Source organism: Zingiber officinale, chromosome 2B (assembly GCF_018446385.1).
Source record: "Zingiber officinale cultivar Zhangliang chromosome 2B, Zo_v1.1, whole genome shotgun sequence".
Taxonomy (NCBI): Eukaryota; Viridiplantae; Streptophyta; class Magnoliopsida; order Zingiberales; family Zingiberaceae; genus Zingiber; species Zingiber officinale.
Window position 1 is genome coordinate 18,953,817 of NC_055989.1, and position 26,160 is coordinate 18,979,976.

Consider the following 26,160-nt stretch of genomic DNA (forward strand, 5'->3'; position numbering starts at 1 on the left):
AGTAGTTCGGTGCATAAAGTTCCCGTTATGCGGGGTCTCGAGGAAGGATCCATTGTATGTAGCCTTATCCTGCTTTTTTGCAAGAGGTTGTTTCCAGGATTCAAACCCATGACCTTTTGGTCACAAAGCAACAACTTTACCATTGCAAGAGGCTGCACGAATAGATGAAGCAAAGAAGTTTATTTATTTCGATAGACAAAGCATAAATTCTAGAAATTATAAATTTAAAGAACAGAGAGATTCTTATGAATGACAGAAACGACACTTTGAAAATAGATTAAGAGATTGATAGACACATGGAAGTAGGAGGGTTGTAATCAAAGTTCATTCTTGTCATATTTTATGAATCTACTAAATCTTATTGCATTCTATAATAATAACAAGAATGAAAAGTTATCCATATGCGTTGAAGAAATTCTCCAGTGGTATCTCAATATGCATCATTTGTCTGCCACAAGAACAAATTCATCAAATGTTCTCATGTCACACGTTTGCAAGACTTTTGTGGCAAGTAGAGCAATGAAACTAAGAAAGAGTCACACGAGTCCAACACCAATTATTCATTTGAATGTCATAGAAACATCAGAGCTCATGAAAAAAGTGAATTTCTCTGGAAGGGTTTGTGTCATAGAAACATCACAACCCTAACAAAAAGTGAATTTCTCTTGAAAGATATTTTACTTGTATTATGAGATAGTTATTAGCTATTTTGCAAGTCAAATAACAAATTTGGAGAACCAATACCTTATCTGCTACATTCCTTAGTCTTTTGGCAGCCATCGTAGGAAGAAAATCATGTGGTAGCAAAACAGAGCTGTAATTGGTTCGATCCTTGCACTCCATAAACCTGGATGTTCATCATGGTCAAGACTAGAGCTTGAAGATTCAAAGATCACCTAGCAGAGTATCAGACCATTTAACCATGGCGACATCGTGGGAAATAAAGAAAATTTCATGTGTGGATTACTTCATTATACTCAAGAGGTTGAATGTCTTGATTTGTTTCAATGAATTTGATTGAGATGAAAATCTTTAATCAACATCAAACATTTTAAATTCACATAATAACAAAAAAGAATGCCCTATACATGGAACAACAAGGCACCAAATTCAACGAGTTTGCTAAAAATGAGTTGAGATTCAATCATGAAGTAAATTAGTTTCTATTGACTTCAAATAATGTAACAGGAGTTGAGTAATTGTACATTCCATCTGTATTTGGATTTCGGCCGCTTTGGTGCAAGATCCCCTTCTTGTTATGTGTTGGATTGATGCACATTCTAGAAGGCATCACAAATACTCTGTTTAAACAAGCATAATGTCAGTACAAAACAACTATTAATTAATTCCTCCATCTAGAATTCTTCCTACAAATTTTTTATACGCAAGGAGTGAACTTTAACACCCAAATCAAATGCTCAAAGGCAAATCTTCATAATCCCAGAAACTTGGAGTGTTCTTAATTCCAATTCAACGAATCAAAGAAGATCATCCACAATAGTGATGGAATATTAAAGCAAGGTAGTAGACCAGAAGAGAAATTGATGGGACCTTCCGAGGAAGAGGGCTTCTTGGAGGGTGCATCGGAGGCTGGACTCTTGGTGTCGCAGTGCTTTCCGGGGCAATCAATGCGGTCGCCCCAATACAAGTACTTGCTCTCCACCACCGCCTTGGCGGCTTCCCTCGACGACGCGAAGGAAGCAGGGATTGCATAGGAGAAGGCAACCCAGAGGAGCGCGAGGGCAGCGGCAGAGATGAGGAAGAGTTATATGACGAGGTGCCGTTGGAACTGAAGAATCGCCATAACGGTGACAGTCCGAGGTGTCGTTCACTAAATGCATCAATCTACGAGACGAACTAATTTTATAATGATATTTGAGAATATACATTAAAATCTATTAATGGGGATGTAGCTCAGATGGTAGAGCGCTAGCTTAGCATGCGAGAGGTACAGGGATCGATACCCCGCATCTCCATAAAATATTTTATTAGTTTATGTTTTTTATTTTGTATGTGAAAGTAATACAACTCTTTATATATAATTTTATTATTCTAGGTACTCATTTATGAGAAATTCATGAACATACAATAGTGTTAATTTTTTTTTAGAGTTTAGGTTAAAAAAAGTGAATATTTTTTTTTAACAGGTTTTTGTTGATGATCTTGGATCGATAACCAAGGTTATCAAGAATACCTCCAACAAAACACACCCTAATTGATCATCATTTGCGTATACATGGGTGTGCATGATAACAAAACACTATAAATATAGTTGTGATATTCTGCATACCTTACTCTGCACATCTCTTGAGTATCCAATTTGTTTTTTAAATTTAATTTTTTGTTATGCTTAATACTATAATCCAAATCTTACACTCAAAAGACAAACTCTTATTGACATAAGTGGAGCTAAAAAAATTCGTATTTCGCTGATTCTATGTGCTGCCCACAAATGTCGCCTAGGCTAGCATCCGTGTGTGTATAGTATGTTATGCGATCGTCCGTGCCTGATTGGTAGAGGCACCTGGAATTGATCAAGGCGTCTCAATTTTTTTTATTTTTTAAAATTAAAAAAATCCATAAATCGGAGCTAAAAAAAAATATCCTATATATATATATATATATATATATATATATATATATACTATACCCATGAGTATCTAATTTTGTTTAATTTGAACATTATAATTTAACATATATAGACACTAAAGGTAAAATCTAATTAGTTTAAACTCAGAGCTTAAAAAAATAAAATAAAATAACACATGTATTTCAATTGGGGTGTCTGGATCAATTCTATGCGCTCGACAACACAGTTGTGGACTGTTCCAATACAAAAAAAAATAGCATTACCGACGGAATATTCTGTCGTAGTTCTGTCGGTAGAGGCATTTACTGACGGAAAATAAAGTGTCGGTGTAAAATTCGTCGGAAAATTATACTCCAACGGAATTACTATTCCGTCGGTACATTTACCGATGGAATAACTAGTTCCGTCGGTAAATATATACCGACGGAAAAGTTATTCTGTCGACAATTTTTGCTATCCTAATCTATGAGCTCGACAATAGAGTTGTGGACTGTTCCACCGCGAACGATATATATATAGGTGCCCATCTTGTATTAGATTTATAATTTTAAAATTTATTTCTTTTAGCTCCTGAGTTAAGCCGATTAGATTTAAACTTTAGGGTTTAGGAGTTGGATTATAGTGTTCAAGATAAAAAAAATAAAATTAAAAATTTTTTAAGTACCCATGGGGTATATAATATATGTATTTTGGGTGTTTAGGATTTACAATTTAAAGGAATAAATTTTAAAAAAAATTGAGATGCTTGGATCAATTCTAGGCGCGTGAATTGTTCTGCCGCGAATGATCCTTGAAAATTTCTCATGAAGGAGATCAATGATCATAAGCAAAGGAAACCGGAAATCTCCATGTTTCAGGAGATACATTCTCTTGTGAAACATAGAACAAACACACTATTGTAAAACAACAAATTACTACAATCAAAGTTAACTGCCAAATTAAATGATTACCCGTTCAGCAAGCACGCAAGCTTCGCCAGGAGTCCCAACACCAACTGCAATTAGTTTAACTCCTGCTGCATCAAATTTGGATGAGTTTGCAGGTATCAAAAGAGAAGAGCTAAACTCACCAAAAAAAACATCCAAAATGCCTCATGAGTGCAACCACTGAAACACATTAATCCACACAAAAGTAGTTGATCATGTATCAATCAATCTGCTAGGACAATGAAACGGAACAGCTAACAATTGCCTAATCAAACAAACTAAGAGCAGGTGGTAATCAGATCTAGAGAAGAAAGATTTAGAAAATCAGTAGTTAGTATGAACGGGAGAAGGGAAAAAAGGAAGCAATTTGATATTTCGTTTTGGTCCCAGAGATCGCTGAGGAACAGAGCTCTCCAGAGCCCGCGCGGCGAATACACGGATACCATCAAGGGCATCCCGGATTGCGGTCTCATTGACGCCGCTAGTAGCGACTGCGACAGAGGAACCATGCGATGCAGCTTGAAGGATCGGCATCTGAAGCCGACTAGTGACGAGCCGAGTGAATCGGGGGATCAAACCCACAGATGGCTTCGACGGAGAATTCGATCAGCTTACGAGGGAGCGAGGCGGAGAGAGGGTGAGCGACGGAGGAGAGGTCCTGCTCGCCGACGCAGCTGCAGTGGCGTAGCAATAAACCTTAACAACCTCCAGAACAAAATCTCAAGCAACAAGACTCTCCTTTCTTTTCCGTGGTCAAGGAGAAGGAGACGTGAGAAAGATCATGGTTTGCAATGTACTCTCGCCTCTTCTTAAAAAAAAAACTCTAATGGCCATTTAGACCAGGTGGAGTTGTACTCTCGCCTCTTCTTACAAACAAAAAAAAATTGTAATGACCTTTCATACTAGATGGAGTTTAGAGTTTAGGGTTTAGAATTTAGTCCCATATCGTTTGTTTTTGATTGACGGAGTGGAACTAGTGCTATAAAAGAAGAGGCTATGGCTCTAATACGTGGACCATTGGTTCACTAAGATATTAAATTAATTTTTGTTTTTGGGGAGAGATCATCTACTAGATCTTTCGTGTGTTATCCTTGTGTTGTAGTATTGCAGGGTCGTATGTTAAGTTCAATTAAATTTTTATATTAAGGTGGTGTTTGGTTTAGAGGTTTGGAAATAAGGGAATGGATTCATTTCTAAACCTGGATGAAACCCACCCCCTCCCTTAGGTTTTGATGGAATGGGATTAAGAATTAAGTTTTGGACAAAAATACCCTTATTATATTTGTTTAATTTTTCTTTCATTTCATTTTCTCTCCTTGTTCTCTCTCATCATACTTTCTCTCTCCTCATTCTATCATCATATTTTTTCTTTCAACATATTTTATCTCTTCTTATTCTCTCTCATCACACATTCTTTACAATTTTCTCTCTCATCATACACTCTCTCTCATTATTTTCTCTCTCTTCATTCTCTCATTTTTTTCATCATACTTTTTCTCTCATCATTTGTTCTCTCTCCTGAATCTCTCTTACCATACTCTCTCTCCATATTTTATCTAATCACACTTTCTCTCTCTTCATTCTCTTCCATCACTCTCTCTCTCCTTATTCTCTCTCATCACACATTCTCTACCATTTTCTCTTTGTATTCTCTCTCATCACTCTCTCTATCATTATTTTCTCTCTCATCACTCTCTCTCACTATTTTATCTCTCTTCATTTTTTCATCATATTTTCTCTCTCCTCAATCTCTCTTACCATACTCTCTCTCCATATTTTCTCTCATCCCACTTTCTCTCTCTTCATTCTTTTCCTTCACACTCTCTCCGCATTTTCTCTCATCACACTTTCCCTTTCTTCATTTTTTCCCATCACACATTCTCTCTCATCACATTTTCTCATCATACTTTCTCTCATCACACTTTCTCTCTCTTTATTTTTCCCAATTACTCTTTCTCTCTCAACACACTTTCTCTCTCATCATACTTTTTCTCTTCTCAATCTCTCCTATCAAGCTCTCTCTCCTCATTTTCTCTCATCATACTTTTCCTCTCTTCATTTTTTCCCATCACACTTTCTCTCTCATCATATGTGTCTCTCACATTCAATTTTACTTTCCATCTAATTTTTTCTCTTATTTTCCTCTAAGGGTAAAAAAGAAAATTTAAGTTCATTCCGATTGAAAATATTCAACTAACCAAACATTACTTTTAAGAATGATACCCAAGCTCACACTCATTCTCATTCCACAATACTATGATACCTATTCCCATTCCGATTCCTAGGAGAGAACTAAACACCACCTAAATTAAGTTTATTTTTAAATTATTTATTACAGTCCATGAAATTAAATCATAAAATTTTATATATTTTAAAATAAATACAAAACACATAAAAAATAATCAAATTTTTTTACTGATTTAATTATTAATTTTTAGTTAATAAATATGAAATTTTAAATTTATAATTGAATAAATTGATGTTTTCTTAGATGAAATTTTGAAATAATTTAATTAAAAATTTAAATTTGATTAGGTTATTCATTTTAAATTTTAAATGTTATCAAGTTCTCAATTTAATTGGTATCAAGTATTCAACTTGCAAATCCTCCAGCCATGAAAATTTTTAACCGGTCTGTCAGTCCAGTGTTCTTAGATCAACCGTCCATTAGAGAAAATTCATCCGTTAATTCACCAAGATTTAAACACGATCCTTAAATATTTGAGAAACTAAAAAAGTGCCCTACCGTGGTACTATTACACAAGAACAACCTTATTTATTGCTTAAAACTTATTCAATTAGTTATTAAATTTAATAATTTAAACTTATTTTATTTTATTTATTTAACATGTTTATAAAAAGTTATTGATGATTATTATTCACTAATATACTTGTTCAAATTTATTCATAAGTTATTGAAACATGCCCAATTAATTAAAATTGTGTTGTATTGAATGCACATAAATAATTCCATATTAAATTGAACACCAAACTTATTTTTGAACCATTGGTTCATTTACTGCCCTATCCGGCACGCTTGGGATATGCAATGAGGACAGAATGATAGCGCACGCTTGGGATATGTACCGAGAGCACAATGTTGTTACCATCTCGATGATCTTGAACCAACTCCAGACCAATGCTTTGGATAAACATGCTCGCTCAGTCAAACTGATAAGTAAATTGTTCGGTCACACTGAAAGAACAAGCCAAATGAAAGGCCATGGGGAAACCCTACCCTACGGTCTACGGAGGGCCCTAACTATAAGAGAGTAACTCGAGGGGTGATTAGCTTGCGGGTTAGATTAACAAACATGTTAAGGTGCTTTCATACTAGGAAGCAACAGAGTTGGGAAAGTTGGCAACAAAGTTCTTTAATATATTTTGCAATGGGAGAAGGAAGCACGATGGCCAAAGTAAGATTGACTTTCCACATCTCTTCCCTCCAGGCCATTTCAAGTAGATATAAAAGAAACAAAAGGAGTTCAATAGGATGAACCCAGCATATCAAATGAGAACCACCAAAACCTCAAGAGTAAGATGCATGAATTGAGACTTCCTCCTCAAAATATTTGACAGTATGATTGATCATGTCTGAAAATTGAAAAGAGGGCATGCTGGCAATGGTGACTTGGTTATTTATTGGAATAGGACTTTTTACTATGAGAAAAAGTTTTCCTTTGATCTCGCACACACTAAAACAAGTAAAAAAAAAACGTTAGTGCCCAAAAACCAGGGGAAGTCTTTGGCGATAGCCCTCCGACGCTAATGACGCAAGGCCTCTGCGAGTGGCGGCCATGAGCACAGCCACCGGCCAAATTGGAGACAATTTCGTGGGTGTCCCTCAAGGCCTACGACGTCGGCAATTGGGGAAGTTCGCGACATGGACGCTATCTTTCTATGTGTTGGCAACAGGCAACAAAATCGATCGGAGCGGCAACAAACAAGAGCAAAAGGAAGGGGTAGCAATTTTAAACAGGAGATTTGTTATGCATTTATAACTAACTATATGCTCTAATACCATTGTTGATGCTCAATATGCATGAATCAAAATGAATTAAAATGGTAAACACTTACAATAATCTCCCGCAGATCTACAATCGGCGACGATTGGATTTGCTGTCGGGAGATCAATCATAGGATCGGAAGGCTCTCCAAAATTCCACGAACCAAATCCCACCGTCTCAAATGTTCTTCTCACTCTCCCGTTGTCTCTTTCTCTACACCGTGAATGTAACGCCCCACCCCTTCCTGCTTAAGCTGACGGGGGTTACTTATATTTTCTTCTTAAACAACGGAAGTCTTATCTATAGCATATATATTTTTTTTTCTTTAAACCTTTCTTTTATTTTTTTTTAAAACACATCATCATCAACTACCTATCATATGAGTCACATAACATGCTTAACATAAACTTAGACCATGATACTAAAGAGCATGATGAAGTGTCATAGAGTTATAAAGGAAACAACATGAACATAATTCTTATTAATTAAAAGCAGGTTTTCCTCTTTAGCCAAGTCACTACTACACACGTCCTTCTTGCCCCCTCCTGCTGCTCCCTTAGTACATCCATTCTTTGCCCTTATCTGTGGTACAAGGAAAGTAAGCTGTGAGCACTCAAGGCTCAGTAAGATCCTTTCCTACTCACAAAAAACCGTATAGCATAAATAAAACTTCAATGCATAAAGCGTAAAGACAACTCATCATATCATGTATAGAAGCATCATATCATAACATAATCATATGGTATCATGGCATATCCTCATAAAGTCATAAAGTGCATTCTAGCATAACATGATCATGATCATAACCTATCAAAACATAATCATAAGGTTCATCCTAACATAACATAACATAATCATATGGTATCATGGCATATCCTCATAAAGTCATAAAGTGCATTCTAGCATAACATGATCATGATCATAACCTATCAAAACATAATCATAAGATTCATCCTAACATAACATAACATAATCATAGGCATCATGGTATATCGTAACATAATCATAATGTGTTATGCAAGATGACTTTCAAAAACATGATTCATGCAATAGTATATGCAACATGTCATTTGAAAACTTATTTCATACATACTTAAACATAATCATAACATGGTTAGGGCCCCGGCTTGTACCACATACATAAATGCGCGCGTCCTATGTAGGTCCAAGGTAGCAAGCCTTGCACCCTACAAGGCATACATACTAGGCCCGTTTCTTAGTCCATCGACCTAGGGGCACTTAGGAGTCCATCCCTAACGAGGCCCGTTTCTTAGTCCATCGACCCCGGGGCGCTTATGGAGCCCACCCTTGGTACAAGCCATATAAAGTAAAGTAGCATGTCATACATATCATGGTTCTTATCATTTCTTGCACATCGTATTTCTTATCATATCATACCATATAGAATTTTGGGCACACAGCTCATCATAATGGTATGTAAAATTTGGGCACACAACACATCATAAATACATGCATAGTGTGGGCACACAGCTCATCATAAATAGCATGTAAACTTGGGCACACAGCTCATCACATATATCATGTATAAATTGGGCACACAGCTCATTATAATATAACACACAGCATAGCATAAGAGTTTCCGTCATGTATAGATCATAAGTGTGCATAATTAAACATAGAAGCATAGCAATCTCATAAACATGGCATATAAGGTACATGGGAAACATAATTAGATTTCAAACCCTAATGTCTTATAGTGGCCGAAACCTATAAATTAGGTTTTAGGTAAAAACTCCCTACCCACATGTGAACCCTAAACAAGTATTACTCCATACACCATAAGAAAACATCATGAGCATGTTTAGGTAGAGTTCTAGGTCTCTTAAGCTTACAACTTATCATGGCCGAATCTTATCAAGCATACATTGGGTTAAAAATTATCCTTCAAGCTTGTGAACCCTAAACAACTTCCATAGCAAACATTTCAAGGAAATAACATGAGCATAGTTGAGTTAGGTTCTAAGTTTCCTAGGCCCTTAAGCATGATATGTCCGAAACTTGTAGGACTTAAAGCTAGGGTTCAAGTGTCTAAAAGCATGAGAATCTTAAACAACTTTTATAGCAAATAATTCAAGGAATAACATGAGCATAGTTGAGTTAGGTTCTAAGTTTCCTAGGCCCTTAAACATGATGTGGCCGAAACTTGTAGGACTTAAAACTAGGGTTCAAGTGTCCTAAAAGCATGAGAACCTTAAACAACTTTTATAGCAAATAATTCAAGGAATAACATGAGCATAGTTGAGTTAGGTTCTAAGTTTCCTAGGCCCTTAAACATGATGTGGCCGAAACTTGTAGGACTTAAAACTAGGGTTCAAGTGTCCTAAAAGCATGAGAACCTTAAACAACTTTTATAGCAAATAATTCAAGGAATAACATGAGCATAGTTGAGTTAGGTTCTAAGTTTCCTAGGCCCTTAAACATGATGTGGCCGAAACTTGTAGGACTTAAAACTAGGGTTCAAGTGTCCTAAAAGCTTGAGAACCTTAAACAACTTTTATAGCAAATAATTCAAGGAATAACATGAGCATAGTTGAGTTAGGTTCTAAGTTTCCTAGGCCCTTAAACATGATGTGGCCGAAACTTGTAGGACTTAAAACTAGGGTTCAAGTGTCCTAAAAGCATGAGAACCTTAAACAACTTTTATAGCAAATAATTCAAGGAATAACATGAGCATAGTTGAGTTAGGTTCTAAGTTTCCTAGGCCCTTAAACATGATGTGGCCGAAACTTGTAGGACTTAAAACTAGGGTTCAAGTGTCCTAAAAGCATGAGAACCTTAAACAACTTTTATAGCAAATAATTCAAGGAATAACATGAGCATAGTTGAGTTAGGTTCTAAGTTTCCTAGGCCCTTAAACATGATGTGGCCGAAACTTGTAGGACTTAAAACTAGGGTTCAAGTGTCCTAAAAGCTTGAGAACCTTAAACAACTTTTATAGCAAATAATTCAAGGAATAACATGAGCATAGTTGAGTTAGGTTCTAAGTTTCCTAGGCCCTTAAACATGATGTGGCCGAAACTTGTAGGACTTAAAACTAGGGTTCAAGTGTCCTAAAAGCATGAGAACCTTAAACAACTTTTATAGCAAATAATTCAAGGAATAACATGAGCATAGTTGAGTTAGGTTCTAAGTTTCCTAGGCCCTTAAACATGATGTGGCCGAAACTTGTAGGACTTAAAACTAGGGTTCAAGTGTCCTAAAAGCATGAGAACCTTAAACAACTTTTATAGCAAATAATTCAAGGAATAACATGAGCATAGTTGAGTTAGGTTCTAAGTTTCCTAGGCCCTTAAACATGATGTGGCCGAAACTTGTAGGACTTAAAACTAGGGTTCAAGTGTCCTAAAAGCTTGAGAACCTTAAACAACTTTTATAGCAAATAATTCAAGGAATAACATGAGCATAGTTGAGTTAGGTTCTAAGTTTCCTAGGCCCTTAAACATGATGTGGCCGAAACTTGTAGGACTTAAAACTAGGGTTCAAGTGTCCTAAAAGCATGAGAACCTTAAACAACTTTCATAGCAAATAATTCAAGGAATAACATGAGCATAGTTGAGTTAGGTTCTAATTTTCCTAGGCCCTAAATCATGATATGGCCGAAACTTATCAAGCATATAACCAAATTTCCATGCAACAAATAAACCTAAAAAAACATTAAGTTAGTTTCATATCATTTCATCAAGAAGGTCATGAGTATCTTAGACTTGTTTTAAACTCGCATAGGGTTTCAAATCTAAACATGGCCGAACCTTCATAAACATGAAATAGAGTTCAACTTAACATACAATCATGGGCATATCATATCATAATAGCTTCATATCTTATCTTAGGGAAAACATGGCATGCTTAGTTTTAAGTTAAAGCTCTCCTAGGCCCTTAGTTCTATCATGGCCGAATATTCATGAGCTTGAGATGAAGTTCCAATCCACATAACAAGTAGGAGAAAATGTTAACAATACCATTATCATAGGGCATCTATCATAAGAACAAAGGAGCATGTTTTAGTTTGAGGCTTAAACTTACCTAATCCTTTTATTCTTGCTTGGCCGAAAATCTAGGACCATGGATCTAAGTTCTACTAAACATTCTAGCATAGAAACATGGGATAAATCCCTACCATAAAATACATGTTTCAAGAAACATATCGAGCATGTCAAAAATTTAGATCTTTACATTTCCTAGGTCCTTCCTTTGGTCTTATCTTGATTTAAATTCTTCATGAGGTTTTCTTATATTTGTTTTTCTTTTTTTTTTTATGTAACCGAATCTTCATAGAACAAACAAGAGCTATTGTACCACAGGTGAGGGAAACTTACCTCCTTTTGCTTGTGGTTTTCCTTAGAGAGAAAAGTGTTCTAGGTGCCAAGGAAGGAGGAAACTTCTTCTTCTTGTACCTCCTTTTGTTTCCTTTGCTTGGAAGGGCTAGAACTTGAAGGTTTCTTCTCGGAAATTAGCTTCCTTGGAGAAGAACTTAACTTAGCTATTGGAATGAGGAGAGGGAAGGGTTTCTTGGTTCGGTGAAGAGTGAAGAAGGGAGAAGGAGGAAGAAAAAAAAGAATTTAATCCCATGTTTTTCTTCTCTAAACCTATTTATCCCTTTGCCAAATGAAACATGTCTTCATTCATTCCCTCAACTCCTCTTTTCCCCCACTCCTTTAGTTCCCACGAAAATAGAGAGAGGGAGGGAAGTAGACAATTCTTCTTTTGCTTGCTCCTTTTCTTAACCAAGAGGGAAAAGAAGGTAAGCAACTTGGTTTTCCCTTGCACTCTTTTTTTTTAGGTTTCTTTTCTCCTTTAATTAAATTTTTCATTCCTTTCTATCCAAATATTTCTCCTTATCCTAGTGGTTGTCATTCATCAATTTATCTCCATCATTTGTGGGAGGTTCAAGGTTCAATCCTTGACCTCACCTCTTTTTATTCTATATTTTTGTTTTTATTTTCCCTTTTTCTCTTATTCTTTTCATTTCTATGCTCTAAGGAAAAATAATATTCATATACATATCCTATAATTTCGTGGGTGTTACAGTGAATCCCCCCCCCCCCCCCCCAATGATCCTTGGACGTACCCCTTATAAAGGAAAATAACCCAAGGATATAATGGACTTTTCCATTAAGAGTAGTGGGGAACGTGGGCATGTTCCCACGTTCCCCATTTCCTATAGGATCAGCATCTGAAGCTAACTAGTGACGAGCCGAGCGAATCGAGGGATCAAACCCATAGACAGCTTCGGCGAAGAATTTGATCAGCTTACGAGGGAGCGAGGAGGAGAGAGGGTGACCGACGGAGGAGAGGTCCTGCTCGTCGACGCAGCTACAGCGGTGAAGCAACAAATCTTAACTACCTCCAGAACAAAATCGCAAGCAACAAGACTCTCCTTTCTTTTCCACGACCAAGGAGAAGGAGACGTGAGATAGATCACGGTTTGCAGTGTACTCTCGCCTCTTCTTAAAAAAAAACTCTAATGGCCATTTATACCAGGTGGAGTTGTACTCTCGCCTCTATTTACAAACAAAAAAAAACTGTAATGACCTTTTATACTAGGTGGAGTTTAGAGTTTAGGGTTTAGAATTTAGTCCCATATCGTTTGTTTTTGATTGACGGAGTGGAACTAGTGCTATAAAAGAAGAGGCTATGACACTTTCTCATTCATACCTTTCTCGGCCTTTTGGCTAAGATCAAGTGTAGTATCTGTTCTTATCAGTTTAATATCTGATACGTGGACCATTGGCTCACTATGATATTAAATTAATTTTTATTTTGGGGAGGGATTATTATAGTAGCTTGCTATTGGATCCTTTGCGTGTCATCCCTGTGTTGCACTATTGTAGGGGTTCGACGCACCCGACCAAGATAAATTTAATTTTTATATTAAATTAAGTTTTTTTTAAATTATTAATTATAGTGCAAGAAATTAAATCTAAAAATTTTATATATTTAAAAATAAATACAAAACACATAAAAATAATTGATTTTTTTTACTGAATTAATTATTAATGTTCAGTTAATGAATAAGATATTTTAAAATTAGAATTGAATAAATTGATGTTTTCTTAGATTAAATTTTGAAATAATTTAATTAGGTCCTTCAATTTAATCGAAATAACTTAATTAGTGTGGTTTTTTCAAAATTGGTAAGAAAAATGATTTTACTCCGCCGAAGAAAGATAAATCACGTACCAAACAACTTTCTAATAGAGAAAATTCAAGTATTCAACTTACTAATCCTGGGATGGTCAATCTAACCATAAAAATTTTCCACCGGTCCATCAATCCAGTGTTCTTAGATCAATCGTCCATTAGAGAAAATTCATTCGTTAATTCATCGAGATTTAAACTCAATCCTTAAATATTTGGGAAATTAAAAAAAGTGCCTTACCGTGGTACTATTACACAAGAACAACCTTATTTATTGTTTGAAACTTGTTCAACTATTTATTAAATTTAATTATTTTATTTTATTTTATTTATTTAACATGTTTATAAAAAAAGTTATTGATGATCATTATTCACCAACATACTTGTTCAAATTTATTCGTAAGGTATTGAAATTGTGTTGTATTGAACGAACAAAAATAATTCCTTATTAAATTGAACACCAATCTTATTTTTGAACAATTGGTTCATTTACCGCCCTATCCAGCATGCTTGGGATATGCAACGAGGGCACAATGCTAGGGCACACATGGGATGTGTACCGAGAGCACAATGTTGTTACCATCTCGATGATCTTGAACCAACTCCAGACCAATACTTTGGATAATTAGGCTCGCTCAGTCAAACTGATAAATGGATCACTGAAAGAACATGCCAAATGATAGACCATGGTAAAACCCTAACCCTATAGTCTACGGAGGGCCCGAACTATAGGAGAATAACACGAGGGGTGATTAGCTTGCGTGTTATATTAAGTAACATGTTAAGGCACTTTCATACCAGGAAGCAACAGAGTTGGGAAAGTTGGCAACAAAGTTCTTTAATATATTTTACAATGGGAGAAGGAAGCACAAAGGCCAAAGTAAGATTGACTTTCCACATCTCTTCCCTCCAGGCTATTGTAGGTAGATATAAAAGAAACAAAACGAGTTCAATAGGATGAACCCAGCATATCAAATGAGAACCACTAAAACATCAAGAGTAAGATGCATGAATTGAGACTTCCTCCTCAAAATATTTGATAGTACAATTGATCATGTCTGAAAATTGAAAAGAGGGCATGCTGGCAATGGTGACTTGGTTATTGATTGGAATAAGACTTTTTACTATGAGAAAAAGTTTTCCTTTGATCTCGCAAACACAAAAACAAGTAAAAAAAAATGTTAGTGCCCAAAAATCAGGGGAAGTCATTGGCGATAGCCCTCTGATGTTAATGACGGAAAGCCTCAGCGAGTGGCGGCCATGAGCCAAGCCACCGGCCAAATCGGAGACAAACTCCGTGGGTGTCCCTCAAGGCCTACGACGTAGGCAATTGGCGAAGTTCGTGACATGGACGCTATCTTTCCATGTGTTGGCAGCGGGCAACAAAATCGATCGGAGCGGCAGCAAACAAGAGCAAAAGGAAGGGGTAGCAATTTTAAGCAGGAGATTTGTCATGCATTTATAACTAACTATGTGATCTGATGCCATTGTTGATACTCTAAATGCATGAATCAAAACGAATTAAAATGGTAAACACTTACAACGATCTCCCGCAGATCTGCAATCGGCGAAGATTGGAATTGCGGTCGGAGGAAAATCATAGGATTGGAAAGCTCTCCACAATTCCACGAACCAAATCCCACCGTCTCAGATGTTCTGCTCACTCTCTCATTGTCTCTTTCTCTACACCGTGAATCGTCCCCCATGATCCTTGGACGCACCCCTTATAAAGGGAAATAACCCAAGGATATGATGGGCTTTTCCATTAAGAGTAGTGGGGAACGTGGGCATGTTCCCACGTTCCCATTTCCTATAGGATCGACATCTGAAGCCGACTAGTGACGAGATGAGCGAATCGGGGGATCAAACCCACAGACAGCTTCGGTGAAAATTTTGAACAGCTTACGAGGGAGTGAGATGGAGAGAGGGTGACCGACGGATGAGAGGCCCTGCTCGTCGACGCAGCTGCAGCGGCGAAGCAACAAACCTTAACTAGCTCCAGAACAAAATTGCAAGCAACAAGACTCTCCTTTCTTTTCCACTGCCAAGGAGAAGGAGACATAAGAAAGATCACGGTTTCTAGTGTACTCTCTCCTCTTCTGAAAAAAAAAACTCTAATGGTCATTTAGACCAGGTGGAGTTGTACTCTCGCCTCTATTTAGAAACAAAAAAAAAACTGCAATGACCTTTTATACTAGATGGAGTTTACATCTTAGGGTTTAGAATTTAGTCCCATATCTTTTGTTTTTGATTGACAGAGTGGAACTAGTGCTATAAAAGAAGAGGCTATGACACTTTCTTATTCATACCTTTCTCGGCCTTTTGGCTAAGATCAAGTGTAGTATCTGTTCTTATCAGTTTAATATCTGATACTCTGATATTAAATTAATTTTTGTTTTGGGAGGGATCATTACAATAGCTTGCTATTGGATCCTTGACGTGTCATCCCTGTGTCGCACTATTGCAAGGGTTTGGCACACCTGACCAAGTTAAATTAAAATTTTAAATTAAGTTTATTTTAAATTATTAATTACAATGCATGAAATTAAATCTAAAATTTTAAATATTTAAAAATAAATACAAAACAAATAAAAAATTTGAATTTTTTACCGATTTAATTATTATTTTTTAGTTAATGAATAAGAAATTTTAAAATTAGAATTGAATAAATTGATGTTTTCTTAGATGAAATTTTGAAATAATTTAATTAAAATGTTAAATTTATTAAGTTATTCAATTGAATTGAAATAACATAATTAGTGTGGTTTATTTTTTTAATTTGGTAAGAAAAAAAGATTTTACTCCGCCCAAGAAAGATAAAACACATACCAAACAACTTTCTAATAGGGAGGACATTTAACCCTTAGGGAATAAAACATGTAAAACACCTGTATCACCCGAATACCAATTTGGCTTCACCGTGGGGGTAGAGTTTGGTTCAAGTTTGGCTTGAGGTTGGTTCGTTTAAATGTTATCAAGTTCTCAATTGAATTGGTATCAAGTACTCAACTTTCGCTGACTAACTTGGGATGGTCAATCCAGCCATAAAAATTTTCCACCGGTCCATCAATCCAATATTCTTAGATCAATCGTCCATTAGGGAAAATTCATCCGTTAATTCACCGAGATTTAAACTCGATCCTTAAATATTTGGGAAACTAAAAGTGTCCTATCATGGTACTATTACACAAGAACAACCTTATTTATTGTTTGAAACTTATTCAATTATTTATTAAATTTAATTATTTTATTTTATTTTATTTTATTTAACATGTTTATAAACAAGTTATTGATGATCATTATTCACCAATATACTTGTTCAAATTTATTCATAAATTTTTGAAGCATGTCCAATTAATTAAAATAGTGTTGTATTGAACGCACATAAATAATTTCATATTAAATTGAACACCAAACTTATTTTTGACCCATTGGTTCATTTACCGCCTTATCTGGCATGCTTGGGATATGCAACGAGGGCACAATGATAGGGCACGCTTGGGATGTGTACTGAGAGCACAATGTTGTTACCATCTCGATGATCTTGAACCAACTCCAGACCAATGCTTTGGATAAATAGTCTCGCTCAGTCAAACTGACAAGTAAATTGTTCGGTCACACTGAAAGAACATGCCAAATGAAAGACCATGGGAAAACCCTAACCCTACGGTCTATGGAGGACCCAAACTATAGGAGAATAACTCGAGGGGTGATTAGCTTGTGGGTTAGATTAACTAACATGTTAAGGCGCTTTCATACCTGGATGCAACAGAGTTGGGAAAGTAGGCAACAAAGTTCTTTAATATATTTTGCAATGGGAGAAGGAAGCACAAAGGCCAAACTAAGATTGACATTCCACATCTCATCCCTCCAGGCTATTGCAAGTAGATATAAAAGAAACAAAACGAGTTCAATAGGATGAACTCAGCATAGCAAATGAGAACCACCAAAACCTCAAGAGTAAGATGCATGAATTGAGACTTCCTCCTCAAAATATTTGACAATACGATTGATTATGTTTAAAAATTGAAAAGAGGGCATGCTGGCAATGGTTACTTGGTTATTGATTGGAATAAGACTTTTTACTATGAGAAAAAGTTTTCCTTTGATCTCGCACACACTAAAACAAGCAAAAAAAAATGTTAGTGACCAGAAACCAGGGGAAGTCTTTGGCGATAGCCCTCCGATGCTAATGACGCAAAGCCTCTGCGAGTGGCGGCCATGAGCACAACCACCGGCCAATATCATAGCAAACTTTGTGGGTGTTCCTCAAGGCCTACGACGTCGGCAATTGGGGAAGTTTGCGACATGGACGCTATCTTTCCATGTGTTGGCAGTAGGCAACAAAATCGATCGGAGCGGCAGGAAAAGAGAGCAAAAGGAAGGGGTAGAAATTTTAAGCAGGAGATTTGTCATGCATTTATAACTAACAATGTGCTATGATACCATTGTTGATACTCTAAATGCATGAATCAAAACGAATTAAAATGGTAAACACTTACAACGATCTCCCACAGATCTACAATCGACGACGATTGGACTTGCTGCCAGAAGAGCAATCATAGGATTGGAAAGCTCTCCACAATTCCACGAACCAAATCTCACCGTCTCAGATATTCTTCTCACTCTCTCGTTGTCTCTTTCTCTACACTGTGAATCATCCCCCATGATCCTTGGACGCACCCCTTATAAAGGAAAATAACTCAAGGATATAATGGACTTTTCCATTAAGGGTAGTGGGGAACGTGGGCATGCTCCTACGTTCCCATTTCCTATAGGATCGACATCTGAAGCCGACTAGTGACGAGCCGAGCGAATCGGGGGATCAAACCTACAGACACCTTAGGCAAAGAATTTTATCAGCTTATGAGGGAGCGAGGCGGAGAGAGGTTGACCGACGGAGGAGATGTCCTGCTTGTCGACGCAGCTGCAGCGGCGAAGCAACAAACCTTAACTGCCTCCAGAACAAAATCACAAGCAACAAGAGTCTCCTTTCTTTTCCGTGGCCAAGGAGAAGGAGACGTGAGAAAGATCACGGTTTGCAGTGTACTCTCGCCTCTTCTTTAAAAAAAAACTCTAATGGCCATTTATACCAGGTGGAGTTGTACTCTCGCCTCTATTTACAAACAAAAAAAATTGTAATGACCTTTTATACTAGGTGGAGTTTAGAGTTTGGAGTTTAGAATTTAGTCCCATATCGTTTTTTTTTTATTGACGGAGTGGAACTAGTGATATAAAAGAAGAGGCTATGGCACTTTCTCATTCATACCTTTCTCGGCCTTTTGGCTAAGATCAAGTGTAGTATTTGTTCTTATCAGTTTAATATCTGATATGTGGACCATTGGTTCACTATGATATTAAATTAATTTTTATTTTGGGGAGGGATCATTACAGTAGCTTGCTATTGGATCCTTCGCGTGTCATCCTTGTGTTGCACTATTGTAGGGGTTCGACGCACTTGACCAAGATAAATTAAAATTTTATATTAAATTAAGTTTTTTTAAATTATTAATTATAGTGCAAGAAATTAAATCTTGAAATTTTTTATATTTAAAAATAAATACAAAACACATAAAAATAATTGAATTTTTTTATTGATTAAATTATTATTTTTCATTTAATGAATAAGAAATTTTAAAATTAGAATTGAATAAATTGATGTTTTCTTAGATGAAATTTTGAAATAATTTAATTAAAATTTTATTAGGTTATTCAATTTAATCGAAATAACTTAATTAGTGTGGTTTTTTTTAATTTGGTAAGAAACAATGATTTTACTCCGCCCAAGAAAGATAAATCACGTACCAAACAACTTTCTATAATAGGGAGGACAACTTTCTATAATAGGGAGGACATTTAATTAATCTGTAGGGAATAAAACAGGTAAAACACCTGTATCATCCCAATACCAATTTGGCTACATCGTGGGGTAGAGTATAATTCAAGTTAGGCTTGAGGTTGGTTTGTTTAAATGTTATCAAGTTCTCAATTGAATTGGTATCAAGAATTCAATTTTCACTAACTAATCCTGGGATAGTCAATCCAGCCATAAACATTTTCCACCGGTCCATCAATCCAGTGTTCTTAGATCAATCGTCCATTATAGAAAATTCATCTGTTAATTCACCGAGATTTAAACTCGATCCTTAAATATTTGGGAAACTATCAAAGTGCCCTACCGTTGTACTATCACACAAGAACAAACTTATTTATTGTTTGAAACTTATATAATTATTTATTAAATTTAATTATTTTATTTTATTTATTTAACATGTTTATAAAAAAGTTATTGATGATCATTATGCACCAATATACTTGTTCAAATTTATTCATAAGTTTTTGAAGCATGTCCAATTAATTAAAATTGTGTTCTATTGAACAAACATAAATAATTCCATATTAAATTGAGCACCAAACTTATTTTTGAACCATTGGTTCATTTAGTGCCCTATCCGGCACGCTTGGGATATGCAACGAGGGCAGAATGATAGGGCACGCTTGGGATGTGTACCGAGAGCACAATGTTGTTACCATCTCGATGATCATGAACTAACTCCGGACCAATTGTTTGGATAAATAGGTCGTTCAGTCAAACTGATAAATAGATCACTGAAAGAATAGGCCAAATGAAAGACCATGGGAAAACCCTAACCCTACGGTCTACGGAGGGCCCGAACTATAGGAGAATAACTCGAGGGGTGATTAGCTTGCGGGTTAGATTAACTAACATGTTAAGGCGCTTTCATACCAGGAAGCAACAGAGTTGGGAAAGTAGGCAACAAAGTTCTTTAATATATTTTGCAATGGGAGAAGGAAGCACAAAGGCCAAAGTAAGATTGACTTTCCACATCTCATCCCTCCAGGCTATTGCAAGTAGATATAAAAGAAACAAAACGAGTTCAATAGGATGAACCCAACATATCAAATGAGAACCACCAAACCCTCAAGTCTAAGATGCATGAATTGAGACTTCCTCCTCAAAATATGTGACAGTACGATTGATCATGTCTGAAAGTTGAAAAGAGGGCATGCTGGCAATGGTGACTTGGTTATTGATTGGAATAAGACTTTTTACTATGAGAAAAAGTTTTCCTTTGATCTCACACACACTAAAACATGCAAAAAAATGTTAGTGCCCAGAAACCAGGGGAAGTCTTTGGCGATAGCTCTCCGATGCTAACGACGCAAGGCCTCTGCGAGTGGCGGCCATGAGCACAACCACCACCCAAATCAGAGGCAAATCCGTGGGTGTCCCTCAAGGCTACGACATCGACAATTGGGGAAGTTCACAACATGGACGCTATCTTTCCATGTGTTGGCAACAGGAAACAAAATCGATCGGAGCGGCAGCAAACAAGAGCAAAAGGAAGTGGTAGCAATTTTAAACAGGAGATTTGTCATGCATTTATATCTAACTATGTGCTCTAATACCATTGTTGATACTCTAAATGCATGAATCAAAACGAATTAAAATGGTAAACACTTACAACGATCTCCCACTTATCTACAATCGGCGACGATTGGACTAGCTGTCGGAAGAGCAATTATAGGATTGGAAAGCTCTCCATAATTCCACGAACCAAATCTCACCGTCTCAAATGTTCTCCTCACTCTCTTGTTGTCTCTTTCTCTACACCGTGAATCGTTCCCCATGATCCTTGGATGCACTCCTTATTAAGGAAAATAACCCAAGGATATAATGGACTTTTCCATTAAGAGTAGTGGGGAACGTGGACATGTTTCAACGTTCCCATTTCCTATAGGATCGACATCTGAAACTGACTAGTGACGAGCCAAGCGAATCGGGGGATCAAACCCACAAAATAGCTTCGCCGAAGAATTTGATCAGTTGACGAGGGAATGAGGCGGAGAGAGGGTGATCGACGGAGGAGATGTCGTGCTTGTCGACGCAGCTGTAGCGATGAAGCAACAAACCTTAACTGCCTCCAAAACAAAATCGCAAGCAACAAGACTCTCCTTTCTTTTCTGCGGCCAAGGAGAAGGAGACGTTAGAAAGATCACGATTTGCAGTGTACTCTCACCTCTTCTTAAAAAAAACTCTAATGGCCATTTAGACCAGGTGGAGTTGAACTCTCGCCTCTATTTACAAACAAAAAAAAAACTGTAATGACCTTTTATACTAGATGGAGTTTAGAGTTTAGGGTTTAGAATTTAGTCCCATATCGTTTGTTTTTGATTAACGGAGTGGAACTATTGCTATAAAAGAAGAGGCTATGACACTTTCTCATTCATACCTTTCTCGGCCTTTTGGCTAAGATCAAGTGTAGTATCTGTTCTTATTAGTTTAATATCTGATACGTGGACCATTGGTTCACTATGATATTAAATTAATTTTTCTTTGGGGAGGGATCATTATAGTAGCTTGCTATTTGATCCTTCGCGTGTCATCCCTATGTTGCACTATTGTAGGGGTTCGGCCCACCCGATCAAGTTAAATTAAATTTTTATATTAAATTAAGTTTATTTTTAAATTATTAATTACAATCCATGAAATTAAATCTTAAAATTTTATATATTTAAAAATAAATACAAAACACATAAAAATAATTGAATTTAATGAATAAGAAATTTTAAAATTAGAATTGAATAAATTCATGTTTTCTTAGATGAAATTTTGAAATAATTTAATTAAAATTTTAAATTTTATTAACTTAAGCCATATAAATTTAGATTCCATTTTTGCCCACCATATCAAAGATTGAACTAATTCTAGCATGCCTTATCGCGTCTTGAATTGGTTCGCTCAAATCATACATTTTTTATTGTATTGATACTGACAAATCTAAGATTTGCACCCTAAAAGTAAGTTAATTTGATAGGAATATTATAGCGAGGATTTGAGTTATGAAGTCTGATTTAATGATTTTTGATGAATGTATATATTTGCAATGCTGAAGAATACTTTTGAGTCGCAAGATTTATCCCATCGCCATTAGTGTTCAATCAACCTAATCATGGAGCCTCCGAGGCTATGGTGCAGCGGCAGGGCATCTAGGTTATCACCCAGACACCCACGGTTCGAGCCCCAGCTATGGCAAATTTGCAGGAATTTTTCCTCTAAATGGGGCACGCAACTAAAAGATGTTGGGCTTCTAGGCTGCCCGCTGCGAGCCCTTCCCGATTTACCTTGGTATTCGGTGGAAAACTTTCGTGGGACCGGGTCGGTCATCCCATGCTCGACGTTACTCAGCCTGGTTAATTATTTTTAAGACTAGCTTAACATTACAAGACAACATTGGGAAGATGTAGAACCAATATCATCACATCTAAAACCCTTATTGTCTCAATCATTTTGATTTTACAACACACATTACAAAAACTAAAATAAAAACATTTTAGATACAAGTCAATCACTAGAAATCTTCTCTAACCGTATGAAAATGATAAGAAATCCACATGCGAACTCAATTTGTTAGATGTTTAAAGCAGTCCATTCCCACGCATTTATTGTTCGACCATATATCTGAATATTTGCCAAATCTTGAATCTATCGATCAATTCCCTCATTGTCCATGGTATAAACAGGGATTTGACAGTTCTTATTGTTATTCTTTAGGTCATTTATTAGACTCAGATCATCTTCATCTTCCTTGTAAGTTTTCACATATGTTTCGGCACTTGCCAAAATCAATCTTTCTACCATAAAAAGCTGATAGTTGTTCTCGACCACCGAGTCGAATATGTTTGTAAAGTTCGATGAGCATGCCAATTTGTACCTGTTACAAAGTTTTCACTCACATACAAAAACCAACATTTATCCAATGCAGAAGTGCACGAATAGATGAAGCAACAAAAAAAACAAAAAGTAGTCCAGTGCACGAAGCTCCCGTTATGCGGGGTCTCGAGGAAGGATCCATTTTATCCAGCCTTATCTTGTTTTTTTGCAAGAGGTTGTTTTCAGGATTCGAACCCGTGACCTTTTGGTCACAAAGCAACAATTTTACCGTTGCAAGAGGCTGCACGAATAGATGAAGCAAAGAAGTTTATTTATTTCGATAGACAAAGCATAAATTCCAGAAATTATAAATTTAAGGAATAGAGAGATTCTTATGAATGACAGAAACAACACTTTGAAGATAGATTAAGAGATTGATAGACTCATGGAAGTAGGAGGGTTGTAATCAAAGTCCATTCTTGTCATATTTTATGAATCTACTAAATCTTATTGCATTCTATAATAATAACAAGAATGAAAAGTTATCCATATGCGTTGAAGAAATTCTCCAGTGGTATCTCAATATGCATCATTTGTCTGCCACAAGAACAAAATTCATCAAATGTTCTCATGTCACACGTTTGCAAGACTTTTGTGGCAAGTAGAGCAATGAAACTAAGAAAGAGTCACACGAGTCCAACACCAATTATTCATTTGAATGTCATAGAAACATCAGAGCTCATGAAAAAAGTGAATTTCTCTGGAAGGGTTTGTGTCATAGAAACATCACAACCCTAACAAAAAGTGAATTTCTCTTGAAAGATATTTTACTTGTATTATGAGATAGTTATTAGCTATTTTGCAAGTCAAATAACAAATTTGGAGAACCAATACCTTATCTGCTACATTCCTTAGTCTTTTGGCAGCCATCGTAGGAAGAAAATCATGTGATAGTTGATCCTGTCCGAATGCTGACTCAACGGACGCTGGGCACGTGGCGCTCTCTGAACTGCTGACGTAGATCTCAGACCGATCACACGAGTCTTCGGCGAACCTGCAAAGAAGTCGGACCGGGAAGGGGTTCCCGGCGACGACCCTCCGACGCTCAAGTCAGGCAAGAGGAAATGCAAGTGGCTTCGAATAAGGGAGAATGCGTACCTCCGACGAAGTGTGAGGCCCCTTATATAGAGCTGTGAAGAGGCTCATGCACACATACCGAGGTGAATACGTGTCCTCTAACCATACCTCAGGATGGGTATGTCAGAAGAGCTTACCTGACACCATACTGCTACAGTCCGAGCACATCTCTGATGGGACAGCGGAACCCTTTGTCGTAAGATCCTGCGTATGGCCTGGTCGTTGAGCATACCCGCTGTCAGAAGATGTTCCCTTGTCCTTTTGTCTCTTCTTACCTCATGCCAAGCGTCCGGTCGGTCGGCAGTCTCCTCACGTCCGGCCGGTCGTATGTGCTGGTCGGCTCGGGAGATTCCCGGTCGTGTGCTCTGCTGACTGTTCACAGTAATGCTACTTTATGCCTTCGGCCGAGTGGGCTCCCCTATCGGCCCGGCGACCATGTTCCCCATGAGTGTCGGAGACCCGACTCCCCATCGGGTTTGATTCCGCTGAGACTCCGTTCGGCCGACCGGTCTCCCCTTTTCCGGTCAGCCGTTTGACCCTTTAACTTCACGTGGCGTTGACTTCCCTCAGAGGGGGTTCCCTGTTCTTACCGCCGGATCACTTGCCTCCCCTTCAAGTCTAGTCGAAGGAGGTGATTAGTCTGACTGACTGGACGATTGTTTCGCCGAGCGGCTCATCCAAGAAACCATACTCCGCTCGCCCGATGTGGTGCTAACTATGGCCTCAGTCAACGCCACCATCCCTCGGATCTCCTCGGAATTCGGTCAATCTCCTTCATTAAGGCCAAGTACGCGCTCTGTTCCTCGATAAGGCGCTCATTAAATGCTCTCCCGTGGTGGAATGCCATGTGGCATTGCTGCCGTCATCATACGACGGCGGCGTCGCAGGCGATAAGACCGAGGCAATTTGAAATGGACGGCCCAATACGTGCTTCGGTTCTCGCGACCTGAATCCGACGGTGGAGGCTGCTCGGGCTCAACCTTATAAAGCCTTCGCTTTCTCCACCTTCGCCGCATTTCTGCTCTCGCGTGCCCAGAAGCTTCGGCGTTTCAGTGCTCCAGCGACTTCGATTCTCCCTTTCCGGTGATCCCACGTTCTTCATCGATCCTCCTTCTTCTCTGTAAGGCCCTTTTTCTGTTCTATCTCTGGTTCTTGTGTTTTCGTTGCCTCTCTTTTCCGAGTTTCGATCCTCGGGGCCTCTTTTCGTTTGCTGTCTTCTTTCTCCTATCCTCCACCTTTTCCTTTTTTTGATTTCGTCCGCTCGGCCAATGGCTAGCTCCTCCCAACCTCTAGACCAATCCCTCGGCCCATGGTATACTACCATGGAGTCGCGCTTCGATCGGCGTGACGCCGATATTTTGATGGATAATTTTGACATCCCATCTAACTTCGAAATTATCTTACCCAGTTCCTCCACTCGGCCTCACAAACCGTCGCGCGGAGCCTTTTGTGTTTTCCGTGTAAAATACCGAAAAATAGGCGAATATTAATAAGGGAATTTTTCGAAATTTTTGGAAACTTTTCGGGAATTTTTCGAAGCTCGTATGGACAAGTTAACGGGGACAAAAATGGGGTCCGGAAAAGCCTGTTTAGGCTACCCTATTTAAGTGAGGGAATGTTTATATTTCCTTTTTCTTTTTATATTTCTTTTATTTACTTTTCTCT

The 26,160-nt window shown here is 37.4% G+C and overlaps 3 non-coding genes and 2 pseudogenes across 3 annotated transcripts; 4 read left to right on the forward strand and 1 right to left on the reverse strand.

Annotated features, from left to right (window-relative positions):
• Positions 1-1,804, reverse strand: part of LOC122048185 — a 62,959-nt pseudogene extending 61,155 nt beyond the window's left edge.
• Positions 1,805-13,195: 11,391 nt separating this feature from the next.
• LOC122050004 lies at positions 13,196-13,393 on the forward strand. The gene has a single exon (XR_006131229.1). It is a non-coding gene; the product is annotated as a U2 spliceosomal RNA (small nuclear RNA).
• A 2,594-nt stretch (positions 13,394-15,987) lies between these two features.
• Positions 15,988-16,167, forward strand: LOC122050036 (annotated as a pseudogene).
• A 2,780-nt stretch (positions 16,168-18,947) lies between these two features.
• On the forward strand, positions 18,948-19,145 carry LOC122049982. The gene has a single exon (XR_006131209.1). It is a non-coding gene; the product is annotated as a U2 spliceosomal RNA (small nuclear RNA).
• Positions 19,146-21,933: 2,788 nt separating this feature from the next.
• LOC122049899 lies at positions 21,934-22,130 on the forward strand. Its single transcript, XR_006131147.1, has one exon. It is a non-coding gene; the product is annotated as a U2 spliceosomal RNA (small nuclear RNA).
• Positions 22,131-26,160: the final 4,030 nt, after the last annotated feature.